This window comes from Brachycentrus maculatus, unplaced genomic scaffold, assembly GCF_059751285.1.
Source record: "Brachycentrus maculatus isolate JH-2025_06_01 unplaced genomic scaffold, ASM5975128v1 h1tg000315l, whole genome shotgun sequence".
NCBI classification, from domain to species: domain Eukaryota; kingdom Metazoa; phylum Arthropoda; class Insecta; order Trichoptera; family Brachycentridae; genus Brachycentrus; species Brachycentrus maculatus.
The window spans coordinates 3,145,675-3,161,891 of NW_028281064.1; the positions used below are offsets into that span (position 1 = coordinate 3,145,675).

The following is a 16,217-nucleotide window of genomic DNA, read 5'->3' on the forward strand; positions in this document are numbered from 1 at the left end:
CTGAAACTCCGGGATTAAAAACATATTTTGTCACTTCACACTTCAAAATATTGTACCAAGTATTATATTTCGCTCAGCTTCCTTCACAAATCTTATTAATTTACTTCAATTTTTATGAAATTTTTATAAATTTTAACAGCGAAACGTTAATGTAACATGATGAATTTTGTAAAAATTGATTGACGTAAATTCAAACATTTTCAAAAGCCAAATTAGTTATATCTCAAATAAGGATAGCTCATTAAGAGGGTCAAATTAAAAGGTTTGTTTTTTCAACCTAAAATTAACCAGTGTGCTACAGAAATTTTTATTTAATTCAACTTGATTTCGTTAAAGTTTTTTAACAGTGTCTTTTTTGATAAGATGTTTTTCACTTTCTTTACGCTAATATCAGATGCTTTTTAAAATGGCTTTTAAAATGTTAACCATTTGGTAATGTATTTGTCAAAAGATTTTTTAAATGCATTTACAGATACATGTACCTACTATACCAATAAATGATATAATGGACACCGCACTTGAATCGATGCTATTTTTATTGCAAAATTAAATTAACTATAAAATGTTGTATTAGATACTGTTTCTATTAAATTCACGGATAAGATGCTGTGTCTGATTTGTATGTTTAACTTAATATAAAAAGATTCTTTTTTTTATTTTTACTTGTTCTTCTTTATTTTAAATCAATTATTTGTTTTAAAAATATATTGGTTATTACTATGTATATTATTTTGTCCTTCTCCGTAGTGTTATGGTCAACATGCTCGGCTACCGTTCTGGAGGTCCCAGGTTCGATTTCCAGGGGGGTTTAATAAATATAAGTGATTTTTTAACTCTAATATTTATTCAATATTACACTGGACCTTTCCTTCATTCGTAATCGATCGAGATAACACTGCGTTTATATGAAGCATTGCCCTATGCACCATTGGGGTGCGGTAAGGGATTTATTATTATTATTATTATTATTATATATATCAATTGGTTTGGCCTTAAAGTAATTTAATATCAATACTTCGCTTTATATATTGATTTCAGTGCCCTGTGCCCCGACAGGTAGAAAAAAATATATAAAAAGATAATGTTTTAGTTTTAATAACTATCATCCCGAAAAAAAAAAATTCTGACTAAATAGCTTAAAAATGACGTAGAAGTTATCGAAAATATTTTTTTAATTCCTAGAATGAGTGGGACACAAGACAAATATTATCAAACGTCAATAATAATTATGATCATTTTATAATTACTAATAATTTCAATTTTAAAAATGAATCTCAGTGGAGAAACCCAGATTTGTGAACCACTATTTGGACACTCAAAATTTATGCATAAATAACTGATCTAATTAAAAGCTTGATAAAAAAAATTAAATTATCTTTTCGAAAATGATGTAAAATAATTCGGGAAAAAACTAACATTATATAATATATTAAAATATGGGAGTATCTGATAAATAAAAAGCTTACTTAACTCAACCACTGATGCTGCCGAGAGCTCACATGAAAAAATGTGTAAATTATAATTTGTTTATCAATAATTTATATGAGTTCCAAAAAATTGAGTAGTGTGGTTTTCGATCATGGGTTGAATGAAAAATATTACACGCGTGTAAAGAGATCACTTAAACTAGCTTACGACAGATCGTAAGCCCTGTAAATATCCAGTTTTCCATTTTCTTCTTCGACTATGTTGTAATTTCAATAAAAAGTTTATAATTACTTTATTAAGTGGTAGAAATTGGTGGATATTAATTTATCGATATTAAGGTAAACGAATTTATTTTATGTAATTATTTATGTTCTAATTATTAACACTTTATTATTAGATATTGTAATCATTTGATTTTTTAACGAGACGCACAACTCCACACTGTTGGGAATACCATGCTGTATGCTATGGACACCGTGGCAGACTACTTTATGAGCGAAACGGGAAAAATAGAATCGATTTTTTCCAAATAATTTAGAGGTCAGTAGCGAAGTGTGCGGACACTATGCTGCTTTGAATACAAAGAACGAAGATCCGGAGGGCAGATATACCGGAACGCTTTCAGGCGTATTAAAAAAATAATTACCAGTTCTTTGCTCAACACGCGAATTCTACCACTTAAAAATTTAGGAAATACATGAATTTAATTAAGGAAGATTAATAATTACGTTCGCTAGATAAATTGAAAAGATAATTTAAATAAATTTATTAAAAAACTTAGTATGGCATATTATGAATGGAACTCTTCAAATTAAGGGTTTTCATTGATATCTCAGTCACTCTATTGAAGTCTTTTTGAGGTGGGAAATTTTAAGTCAGGGCATTTAAAGGGCTTACGATATGTAATTGGCTAGATTAAGTGATCACCTTACACACTGTTCAATATTAATTGTTTTACCCATTATTGAAAACCACAATTCTGGAATTTTGGAAAATTGTTAATAAATAGCATAAGCTTCAATCAAAAATATTAAATTACTTTATCAATGACATATGAATGCAAGGTTCATTTATCATTTTACACTTTTATGTTACTTATTTTTAATTTTTATATATTAATTATTGTAAATGCCCAGACTTCAATAATTCTCACCTATGTTTAGATATTGATAAAAAAATCTACAATAACTTCAAAGTGCAGAAGATCCAGAATTTGTAAAGAAAAAGTAGGTCTTAAACTACTTATATTACTACGTAAGTGAATTTTCACTCTTATTTATCTCTGAATTATCACAGGAAGGTCAGCGCAGGGCTAATCACCTTTCTACCGTGTATTTAACGATCAAGACAACACTGTTCCTTTACGAAGCAGTGCCCTATGCACGGGAAGGATTAGATTTTTCTATCAAAATAATATTTTTATCATAATTATAAACGCTGACTTGAATAACAGTTTTGCAGCTTACGTAGCTTATGACGTGGCGCACGTGTGTTAAATTATTATTTTGACAAGTAATAATTGTAATAATATTAAAGGAATAATTAAATTCAATATGTATTACAAAATGGTTGTCAGATTTTTAACTGTTTATTATAATTTATTAATAGAAAATAAAAAGATAACTATGAGTATTTAAAAATATCATGGGCGAGTTATTATTAACAACATAATTTGTAGCGCCTACGTCATCGTACCAAAGAAATTAAATAAAATGTCAAACAGTAGCATTTCGCTGCCAAACCATAAATATAAATTACTTCTCTTTAGTTGAAAATGTGGAAAACTTTTGAAACGTTGTAATGTGATATTATTCCCAAGGAAATATTTTTGTACCGGACTATTAACTTGCGAAACGTAACACATACGTAAAACGGTAGCTGCTCACTCCCGGATGCATTTCTGAACGCAACCCGACGTGAATATAGTGGTGTCTTATTTTTTCGGCTATTTTAATACGATGTAATTAATCGTTTTCGACGAAAATATGAGCGGGATTTATGACTTGACAGTGTTACGAGTGTGTAAAACGGGGACGTTTTAAAAATCAATGTATTTTTACATGTATTATACAATTTCAGACGTCTTCGATCGAGACGTCTTCGTTCTTAAACTAACCTTAAAGACCTTCTTAGTCTTCGAATATTCATCCAGGCGGGCTTTTTAAACGTTTTTAAAAATATCAAAGTTCTCAATATTTTTTTGTTATTTGAATTTAAAAAAAAACTAAAATTCACAAGTACATTTTTTTAAATGAAACAGAGCTTTAGTATTTAAGATACGCGACCACATTCAATGAATTTTTATTTAAGTTTTACTTAGATTGTACCAATATTTGTTAAAATCTGTTGCGACACGTGTTTCGATGCATTCCGCATTATTTTCAAACACCGTTTGTGAAGCTACATAAGTCTCAATTTTAGAGTGTGTTCTTGGGACGTTGAAGGAAGAAGAGGAGGTAGAAACTGTTTCTTATATTTATTTACTTTTTCATTTTATTTTTTATCAGTGGGAACATAGACAGTAAAGGAGAGGTTTTAATCATTGTGATATTGTTAACTATGGGTTTATTATTATTTATATTTTTTGGAATCTGTATTGTCTTATCGTATTAATTATTTTTAGGATTCCTACGTTATTGTTGTTTTATATGTGATTGTTATCTTTTAAATGGTTATCAAACGCTGAAAAAAAATTTTTTTTTCAACATAATTCATGTTATCTTATTCTTGTTTGTTATTTTCTGGAAGTAATACCACTGTACAAACTTCCACAGTCGCAGATTACAATTTAAAATGTATAGATTTTATTACAAAGTGACTGCCGAATCAATTTATGAAGTCAATACAATTTCGTTAAAAATATACGGTAATCTCCTATATCATCATTGTATTTTTTTAAACAATTATTTATGTAAGGAGTAAGATTTAGCTGAAGAAAAAGCTTTCTTTTTCTTTAAGATTTCTCCTAGTGATCGATGAAGTGCATAATACTGTACATTGATTGAACGATAAAATTTTATTTAGATCGTAAAAAATATGTAAAACTAATGAGCTACAGATTTTTTTTATACATAAACTTTTGTTAGGTAAGAATATTTTTATATCGACCCCTTCCAAGTTGTTACATGACATTCAAATCCTCTTTGACGAACCTTGACCTTACATTAAGTCGAGTACTTTGTGTATCAGACAATTCTTTTTCAGATTAAAAAAAAACCTTTTTGATATATCAACCTATTTATAATTTGAGAACAGACACACAATTCGCGGGGGTGGATACGGAAAAACATGACCTACATTATAAAAGAAAGCTGTGACAGAATAAGCTGAATGTCGGTGAATTTACGAATACATTAATCATTTGTCATATTGGTGCTGACGTAATCTCTCCGTTTATCCATTTAAAATAAAAATATAATATATTTCAAAAATTCTAAATAAAAAACTTTAATTATTGTAATTGTGATTTTAATAATTTTACTTAAAAGCGAAATTTTAATTTTTTACAAAATAAATTACAAGTCTTAAGTGCTCTGCATAAAAAATGGGTTTGCTGAATATAAAATGTTAGCAATATTTATATGGATAATATACTCAATCTGTTAAAATATAGATTGTTTTAACGTACACAGATTGTTTCACACATTTGGGTTACATTTTTTTATTTTTAGTAATTGATGAATTATAAAGCACATTTCTATGTGAATCATAAAACAAAATGCAGAATAATACTTTTATGAACACATTTTTTTGAAATCTGCTTTGGCGTCAAGGCTCTAATTCATCTTAAGCAAATGTGTTTTTTTTTTAACATTTCAAAACATATTTGTGTTATTTAATATAAATTTATAAGTAAAATGTTTCGAAAATATATATTCAGTAGACTATTTCATACACTACGGTAAACCAAATAGTGAAGTTTTCAACGAACTGTGGAAGAATTTATTGATTATGAAAATCATCAAAGGAATATGAAATATTTTAACACTTCGTATTTTCCTCTTGTAACATAAATTTCGAAATGAAAGGGATATTATGTGAAATTATATTATTTCTGTTTTTTTTTTTATATTTTAATATTTATATATTTCTTTGGATAAGCATGTAACAAATGTAATATAAATAAGAATTTCGAATACCTTAATAAATTATTAAAATAAAATAAAAAAATTAATCGTCAATGCAGCTACGAGATTTAACAAGAAAGAAGGTCAATAATGAAAGAAATTATTTAAAATTAAAATTGATTCATTGATTTTTTCGTTTTCAATTATTTTTTAAAAATTTATTTGTTTTATTTTTTTTATTTATTCATTCAATAATATTGTGACATGGAGATGGAGATTGTCATTTCCAATTTTTTTATTTTTTTTTTATTAATAAAAAAAATAAAGCAATACCCGTTGTTAATTACCACAGCATTTTTATTAATAATTTTTTTTAATAATCATTCTACTCTTTTCATTAATTATTCGGCAGTCACTTTGTGATAAAATCTATCCATTTTAAATAAAAAAATTACTTAGTAAATACCACTATTTCTTAAAATCTACTGTGACACGTGTTTTGATGCCTTGCACATCATACAGTGTTTGAAAATGATGCAGAATGCATCGAAACACGTGTCACAATATATTTTAAGAAATAGTGGTATTTATCAAGTAAAACTTTAATGAAAAATGATTGTACTCAATAAATGATCATAATTACATACGATTTTATACCTCTGAACTACGTATTCGTACGTATAAATTAAATTAATCAGCGGTAAGTACTTTTTATAGTTTTTAAATGTATTTTCACAGCACAACACTAAAAACAATTTAACGGCACTAAAAACCAAACCTCACTCATTTGTCACTTTTCCCGCTTAAATTCAAATTTCGCGCCTAATTTAACGGAATCGATTTTCAATTGTTTGACACATTCAAATTTCGACACGAGATTGAAAAATTCACTCCACAGCGAAGATTTTTCAAATATATGTTAATTCGAATCCCAAAAGGCGGGACGATTCGCGCCGGTCACGGTCGAAAAGAGAACTTTATTTTGAAAAACGTTGACGCAGTTTCGCGTTTCGAAATTCATGAGGCGTTCTGGCGCGTTGTTTTTCCCGCCGGCTGTGAGAGGACTGTTGAGTTTTCTCTCCAGAGTCGCCTTGTGGATAATGTATAAGTATATTTATTTGCGTATTCGGCCATCCACACCTTGCTTTGGTCGGAGGTCGCGTGACAAGTCACACAGAGCTGGATTTACCGGACAGCAAGGTGGGCCGATGACTTTGTGCAATTTTATTTTATCGCTGCATCCAAGAATGTGTTATGGTGCCCTGATGACCAAAAAAACGTTTAGTCAATGTTGACAAACTCAATGAGATACCCCCTTCAAAATAAACACATGTAAAAATCAATTAATTCATTAAATTAAAATTATATTCATAACAATATAAATTACAACACATTATGGAAAGCATAGCTCTTAATTATTTGAGCGAATACCTGTTAAAATTAAAGTTGTAAAAATTAGTGCTTTTTTGTACAACTCGTGATCTTTAAAAGTGTAAATGATGTATATATATATATATATATATATATATATATATATATATATATATATATATATATATATGTATATATATATATATATATATATATATATATATATATATATATATATATATATATACATATATATATATATATATACATATATATATATATATATATATATATATATATATATATTATATATATATATTTATATACATATATATATACATATATATATATATATATATATATATATATATATATATTTATATATATATATATACATAAATATATATATATATATATATATATATATATACATATATATATATATATATATATATATATATATATATATATATATATATATATATATATATATATATATATATATATATATATATATAAAAATATACATATATATATATATATATATATACATGGAAGAATTTGGTAGTCTGGTTATTTACAAGGCTTATGACCTATCATGGAGTGGTTAAGTGATCACTTTACACACGTGCAACGTTCACCGTTCTGCCCATGACTGACAACCACACGACTCAAATTTTTAAAACTCCTTCATTTAAATCGTCGTTGTAATGGTTGCAAATCTATGCTGAGATGTAGAAAAAATAATTTGAGTAAACTCTATAATTAAAATATAACTTTGTTTTAAAATCATAGTAAATATTTTATTATAACTTTATTATAATTTCTGCTGGTTTCGAAGCTAACCGCTTCTTTATCAAGACTGATTAATACTTTAAATATCAATCTGTCTTCATAATGAAGCGGTTAGCTTCGAAACCGGTAGACATTATAATTAAGTTTTAATAAAATAAAATATTAATAGTGTTTTTAAAACCGGGTTACATTTTTTTACGCAAAGTTAGTGCTTTAAATATTAATTATATAAGTAAAGCTTATTTAGCAGAAATGCTTTTAAATGCAAGCAAGATCTTTACCGAATTATTTTACATACTAAGAGACGCTGAAGACATGACTTAATTTTTTGTACCTATAATTTGACAAGTAATTATTTTATTCGTTATGAGTATATCCAAATTTAAGTTCTAATATTTTTACTCAAATAATTGTAAATAAATCTTTTTAGGGGGAAAAGTAAGGAGAAATTGGTAGACGTATTTTAATTTATTTAAACGGGTCTCCATGCCATCAATCATTCAGGTAAAACATTCCAGAAACCCTACTCGTTGACAAGGTAGGACACCGAGACACTATATTGTATTTTATGAACTTGTAAGACATGTTACCAGTGCCTTCAATATCAAATATAAAATAAACCATGACCCAAATTCACTAACAGGGAAACAACGGTTTTCGATAAAATTATTTGTAGCATTTTTATTGTATCCAAATATTTGTTCACTAATCTGGGTTTTGTCCACTTAGGAGTTATGTTTTTTATTATTATTTTAAACTAAATAACTAACTAACCATCACGCCGCTTCCCCGCAGGGGTAGGCAGAGAGAATAGAGCGCCACACCACTCTGTCCTTGCAAACATTCTTCGCCTCTTCCACATTCATGCATCTCCTCATACATACCCGCCGATTGTTACGACTCCTAACCTGACCACTTTCAAGTATTTGGCATACCTGATCGTGCCATGTTTTTCTCGGTCTTCCTCTGCTTCTTTTCCCGCTAACATTCACCTCATAAATTTGTTTTACCGTTCTTTCCTCACTCATTCGTTCTACATGTCCAAACCATCTCAACACACCTTTCTTAATTTTATCGATAATGCTTATCTCAGCTTTGCATTCCTTCCTTATTTCATTCGCACATCTATCATACATCGTTTTGTCGCACATTCTTCTGAGAGATCGCATTTCGACTGCATTTAGTCTACTTTCATCCTTCTTTTGCCAACTCCAAGCTTCACTTCCATACATTAGAGTTGGAACCAGGACTCCGTTGTGCACTGCCAGTTTAGCTTCCGCTGAATTATTATTTTATCTTTATTAATATCTCAAGTCTGGGTATTTAAAAGGCTTACGACTTCAAGAAGGTCTCTGCTCAATAAAAAAATTACTCAACTCAACCATAAACAGTGCCGAGAAGTCGCATGTGGAAGAAGGTGCCAATTGTAGTATTAATACAACTTCCGAAATTTGAGTGTAAAGACGCTTATTAAGTGAGCACTTAAACCAGCCTGTAATAGATCATTGACCACAAGCTGGTTTAAAAATATCATAAATAAAACACTTATGAGGTTACTTTTTTGAGTTTATTGATACGACTATTATCGAGATCTATTAATGTTCTCAATAAAAAGTAAAATACAAATTAACAAGCAAAAAATAATCTTAATACTGATAGAAGTAGGTGGGATAACAACTGGAAGGGGTTGATTTAATGGAAACATTGGAATCAAGGGTGAGTAATTTTGGAAAAAGTATGAATATTAATAATTTACGCTTTTCAAGATTTTTCTTCTGTTAAAATTTTTAAATTTTTTTTTTAACCTTGCCTAATGGGACTGGAGGTTATAAAATGGTAAACAAATATAATTTTCATATGTGGGACGTGAGTGAATTTCCCATTGAGCTATTATCGGTATATTAGTAGGGTAACGAGGTTTACCGGTCTGGTAGTTCCGTATGGGACATTTTATCTAGAAAGCACTGCATGTTACATCCATCCACGTCTTGCGTGTATTTGTTACTCCCAATGGAAAACAAATTGTTTGAATAGTTGTTCGGGAACTGGTCCCGAGGGTGCATTGATACATTTGGTCTTCTCGTAGAAATTTCGACATTAACCTTATATGTTATACGACTACAATTGACCTAAATGTAATATTATTTTCATCGGTAGTAAGTCGTCAGATAAAAAAATATTTAAATGAATTTCACTTTTAATTAGTGGATTATTTTCCTTTTTCTTCAAATATATTGTGACATATGTTTCAATGCATTTGACATCATTATTAAGGCGGGATAATTAATAACCCGCAACCTAATTTTCTTTAAACCCAGATTACATTTAACGTTATCGATTTTTTTCGCTAAAATCGCTATTTTTGTTTTGTAAAAATAAGTTTTCCTTCGAAATAAATATATGGGTTTAAAATAAAAAAGTTATTAAAAAATGAAGAGTTAAATAACATATAAGACAAGTTTATTCAATGCATTTTTTTTAATCTGGCACCTAGCGCAGCCGGTGGCGTCCTAAATTGTATTTTTGCGAGTGCACCCTTAAACACTGTATGTAAAAAAACATATGCCCTTGAGACGTTGAAATTGAAGAAGAGGCAGATGTTTCTTATTTTTTTATCAGTGGAAGCATGGACTAGGAGGAGGCTTTAGTAATTGCTATATTGTTAATTGTGTTTTTAAAAAAATTGAGGTTTTATTTTATCAAAATATTGATGTTTATGACTTTTCGTAAGAATATATTTATTTATTTATTTATTTATTTCTACGTTGTTGTTATATCACTCCTTTCAATAACGTCATAAATAAAAAAATCGTCAATTTTCAGTTATGCATGTTTTCGGAATGCCCAGAAAATGTTATATATCCCAGCAAAAGCGGCCTATTTTTAACTTAATATTTACCCGCTACAGGGCAGAAAGTGTTGTTTTTGCATTTTGAAGAAAATAAACTTAATATTTTTCAAATGGATAAAAAACATTCAGGTTTTACCTGTAAGGATCTGTTGCACAGTAAAAAAGTTCAATAAGTGGCTTGATATTTATTTTGAATACATTTTATTATATTTTTTACTTTTAACACGATCTCCTGGAAAATAATATTTTTATATATGACGTTGAAAGGAGTGAGCGATATGTGTGATCGAAACATAATTCACATTTACTGATTCTTGTTTTTAATGTTCTAGAAGTTATATCAATAAAAAACTTCTACAGTCTCAGTTTAAATTTTATTTACCATTGTTTTCTCAGATATTTTTATTTGTTTATGAAACATTTTACTCAATTTTTTTTAGCTTAAAAGATCATCTACTATTGTCAGGGATTTAAAAATAATAGTTATTTATTACTTTGCTTAATCTTTATAAATTATTCTTTTCCGTAAAAAAAAATTAATATCATTAAGAGGAAAGTAGAATTGAATTTGAGCCGTCACTATATTTTATTTTTCGTGATCCAAACTGAGCGTACATATTTTATTTCTGCAGCTTGTAATCAAATAATAACAAATTTAAAATTTATTGTTTGAACTGGAAAAACTGCATGCAAATAAAAACTTTGACATACTGGAAGCAGTATCTGTCGGAGAGCGGGAAAACTAATTTGTTTGGAGCTTCCACGCTCGGCCGCCAGAGGGAAGTAATCCATTCGTTGTTTCATGCTTTTCAGCAAATTTCAGTATTTTTTCAGGATGTCACTTTTTGTTGAAAGAACGTGATGAATGCGGTTGGATGAATTTTTAAAACAAAATAATCTGTTATTCTAATTATGGTAAAATGGTTTATGTGCTTAGATGATTAAATTTATTATATATTTTTTGCAATAATTATTAAGCATTAGTTTTTGGAATTTATATTTGTGTAACCTTATATTTAAAGTGAAGTGAGAAAAAAGACAATTACCATATATTTAAAAATACGTTTTTGATAGTTTTATTTCTTACACAACAATTTATGCATCAAATGTTGCAAAACTACGACTTGCACTAAAAATGTCTTTAATGTTTTATTTTTATTTTATTTAAGTGATCAAACTTGAGTATTTTACATAACAAATATGTAAACATGGAAAATATTTCAAATATTTTAAAATACTATCACATTTTTAGTCTCTGAAAATCAACAATATGGATATCCATAATCTTTTCCATTTAGATTTTTTTGTGGAAAAATATACCAAACGTGTTTTCTAAGTATTAACTCAAATAATCAGGATACGTTGTTAGCTTTTGAGCTAATATTGTTAGCTTTTGGTGATATGATTAAATAAATAATTATTTATTTCATTTATAGAACTTTTTTTGAAGATAACAAAATTATACTATGTAATATGTCTGTAGATACATCAAAAATATCATTTTCTGGGATACTATATAGTTTACTGGGAGGATGAACACTACGGATGCTGCAATGCGGTCCATAACGTCATTCCAGCAAAAAGCAAGAAGAATCCCAAAAAAGTTATATAAAAAAAATTACAGCGTCTAAACTAGCACCCAAATGAAGGATTGAAACATCTGAACACATCATATTTAAAAAATAATTTAAGTTAATGAAATCGATAATTATTTATCAAATATTGTTCCAAAAAAGCTAACAATTAAAGTAAATACATCTTTATGCATATACATACTTAGAAAATAGCTTAATGTTTCCTTGAATATATTTTTTTATAGTAGTTATTTCATTTGTCACCTCTGACATCTAAAACGTTAGTGTTATTTTTATTTATTCATATGTTTTACAAATAAGATAAACATAACATTGCAAAAATACAATGTAAAGGCTTTTTGGATCTTATGGTTAAAAAAGGAATTAATAATTTATATAACAGCTTTTTGCGTGTACTTTAAAAAAGATATTACGTGGCTGAAGATTTTTTTATTGAAATGAGCATGTGAATAAAGTTTTAAAAATCATAAATCAAAATATTGTTCAATTGATCTAATGGTTAACAAATTTTGAATGGCTGCAAGACGTCACGATTCCATAAATTAAATGCAATCGACTTTATAAAAAAGATTTTATAAAAACATTTCAAACAACTCATCTTATCCCAAAGATAATACTAAAACAAACGTTTTAATTTTCAATCTTCTATTATATTAAAACTCTTTATTTTTAAACTATTCAGGAATGCACAGGTAAAATAATATTTTAAATGACTGAAATATACACGTATCCATATCAATATTTCGATGCAAAACATTCACACCCATATTAATGTCGTTTAAATACACTGTAGTAAAAAAAAAATCGTCATTCTTAAATTTTGGAAGCATTTTCCATGATTAAAAAAATGTATGTGTTACCTTAAAAAACATTCAAATCGTTTATATTTAAAATGTATTTTTTCCAGGTTTATTTTTAATATACCATAGAGTTGCACGATATGTCTTTCTGATCGTGTATGGGGAGCCATAACCCACCCATGTGGGATATTGGACTCATTGCCAATTCACTGACTGACACATAGACTGTCTATTTCTATATCTTTGTCTACTCCTTTGTTCTATTATCTTTCAAGTAGTTTTGAAAGGAATTCCCGAAGGTAAATGCAGGCTACGACCATTCAACTTACGTTAGTGTTAAACAGTGCCGAATCCACCATAAAGCCAAGAGAATAAAAAATAAGAGGCACCTGAAAAGGTAATTTTCAACTTATATTTGACTTTTTTTATCACTTTTTTTACAAAATTTTGAGTGTCCAAATTATTCTAAATATAATGGATTACTTTATAAAACTTTGTTTTTACCACATTTTATTGGTACACTTTTTTGAATCGGTATCGACAAGAACCCTGTCATCCTCAGGGTTTATGTACTAATTCTAAAACATTGAGATACTCATCGTTAGGTTTTAATTAATTAAATTATTATTATTAATTTTATAAAGTTTATAAAATGTGCCACAAAGTATCCGCGAAAAATATTCAAGAAATAATGGATTACCCTTCAATTATTACATTTTTTCTTTCATAATTTATCTAAATTATTTACTTCATATAATTCACTTACTTTTTTTCACCTGCAATGTAAAATTTTCTTTTTTGTTTTATTTTCCTTGTACATATTACTTTTTGAACATCTATCATACATCGTTTGAGTGATTGGATTTCGACTGCGTTCAGTCTACTTTCAGCCTTGTTTTGCAACTGCATGGTTCACTCACATACATCAAAGTTTCAGTCATAGTTCCGGGTTTTCTGTCTATCTTATTCAATTCCGTCCACGCTAAATAATCAGCTATCACCAAATCTTTGGCTGTCTAAATTTTTCTAGCGTAATTATTTGATTAATTGGAAACATTATTGCGATAATTTTCCACTTCTTACCACACCATAGCGCTACCACAGCCTTTGAACTAGTCTTTAGTAAATTCAGCCCTGATGTTAGAGGTTTGAAAATAACTTCAGCACTTGGGACACGAGAATATAATTTTAAAAAGAAACTTTCCCTACTTTATCTCCAAACTCCTCTATTTCGCAACTTCTACAAAGTTTCTATGGAGACGTGTATGAATTATTATACCCTTCGCTGTACGTGTACAATATTAGTTGTGAATTCACTAGATTCCATATAAAGCCGGACACAAGGGTATGAATTTATATTTATGTTTATATGTGCTTTCTTCGGTTGGAATTATAATTAATTTGTGAAGGTAAAACTGACGACGGTTTATACTATGTTTAGCAACGAATTTTAAGTATCTAGGATACGGATGATACCAGGTGGTGATTGGATATCCTATGGTAAGAATAACGTACTATAAATCGACATTCGTTCACAAAATATAATTATCAAAAACAGACGAATGAATAAGGAATGTTTCTGAGAAACGTATTCTGTGACTATTACTTAAAAAACTAAAATATCGACAAATAATGTTTAGGTGTTGTGCTTAGTCAGTACTTCTATACGAAGTTAAGTCGTGGACCTTCAAGATCAGCGCTGCGAACCAGTTTGAGGCATTCGAAATGTAGTTACATCGTAGAATGCGAAGCATTTCATGAATTGATATGGTCAGAAAAGTGACTGTGCTTCAAAGAGCAAGAGTAGGAAGACAGTTACTGACTTAAACCAACGTACGGTAGGCGTCTTATCTGGAACATGTACTTATATGAGAAAAGTAAGAACATCTAATCATAAAAGGGAAAATAAAAGGTCAACGAGGTGGGGGCAGAAGACAGATCTCCAGACTTCGGAATGTATAAGATTGGATGGGGATCAGAACCGTTGAGGCGCTACTTAGAGCTGCCCAAGACAAGGACAATTACTATCGACGTCGGAAAACTTGACATGAAACGCAGAAAAGAAGAATAAAAAATAGAAAATAGAACCTTTGTCAAATATCTTAAATACAAATGAGAATAAAGGAAGTTTAATCAGGCGAGCCGAACTTCTTTTCAGCATTTTCCATTTTTGTATTATACAAATTTCCTCGGTTAACTCCACTTTATATTGTATGATGGAAAATATGAGACCGCATTGGATTCTTCCGGTTCAGAATAGTGGTAATTTGATTGAGAAAATTGTGATTAAAAATGCGCTTTTTTTAAACAATAAAATTCCCGGAACTCACTTCATGTCATGCTTTTTACTAAAAAAAATTAAACATTCAAATATCATTTAAATATTCATTACAATACCATATTTTACCATTTTGACGAATTATATAAATAAAAATTGTAATTGCGTAAGCGCAAACATTGTTTCGTCTAATTGATTTTGCTGTTCATGGAAAAAATCCCTGCTTATATGTAAAATATATATACTTTGTTTGGTTTAGAGAATACCGATATAATATCGCTCACTCCTTTCAAGAACGTCATAAATCAAAAATCGTCAATTTTCAGTTGTGCATGTTTTCGGAATACCCAGATAATTTACTATATCCCAGCAAAAGCGGCATATTTTTAACATTATATTTAACCGCTACAGGCCTGAAAGTGTTGTTTTTGCATTTTGAAGAAAAGGTATTGTTCAGTTATTTTTTTTAAATTTACTAAATATTTTTCAAATGGAGAGGAAGCCTTCAGGTTTTACCTAAAAAGATCTGTTGCACACTAAATTGTTCAATAAGTGGCTTGATATTTGTTTTTAATACATTGTGTTATATTTTTAAACTTTAAAAACGATCTCCTGAAAAATCAAGTTTTTTGATTTATGACGTTCTTGAAAGGAGTGAGCGATATATCAGAATAATTAAAACGTATGTTGGCATTTATAGCCAAGTGTTTGTATACAAACTGTTTCAGTATCAGATGACCATGAATGAAACTAACCATAAAACATTGAAACTTTGAAGCATGCAACCCTCACATTGACATTTCCCAGGAAATGTGGAATTATTAATAAATGATTGGTTACTGATTGATGATCGATTTGATCCCTGTTTGGTGACATTGGCATTGATATATACAGGTCCGTTAAAGAAAATATTACGGAATTCGAAAAGCGAATTGACTTCAGTCAGAAAATGAAGAGGGTATTTTTTTTAAATTTAATTAAGGACGATATTTTATTTTAATTTAAGACTAGGAATTGACATTTAGGAAAAAT

The 16,217-nt window shown here is 28.7% G+C and overlaps 1 protein-coding gene across 3 annotated transcripts in view; it reads right to left on the reverse strand.

The window, feature by feature from the left end:
* LOC148304496 (uncharacterized) overlaps positions 1-16,217 on the reverse strand; it is an 86,392-nt gene that overhangs the window by 30,828 nt on the left and 39,347 nt on the right. For 2 of the 3 annotated variants that reach the window (XM_088268187.1, XM_088268186.1), the window contains exon 1: positions 1,861-1,875. The exons of the other annotated variant lie outside the window; for it this stretch is intronic. The gene's annotated coding sequence lies outside the window, so the exon portion shown is untranslated. Of the gene's footprint in view, positions 1-1,860; positions 1,876-16,217 lie in introns of those variants that run through there. 3 annotated transcript variants of the gene reach the window in all.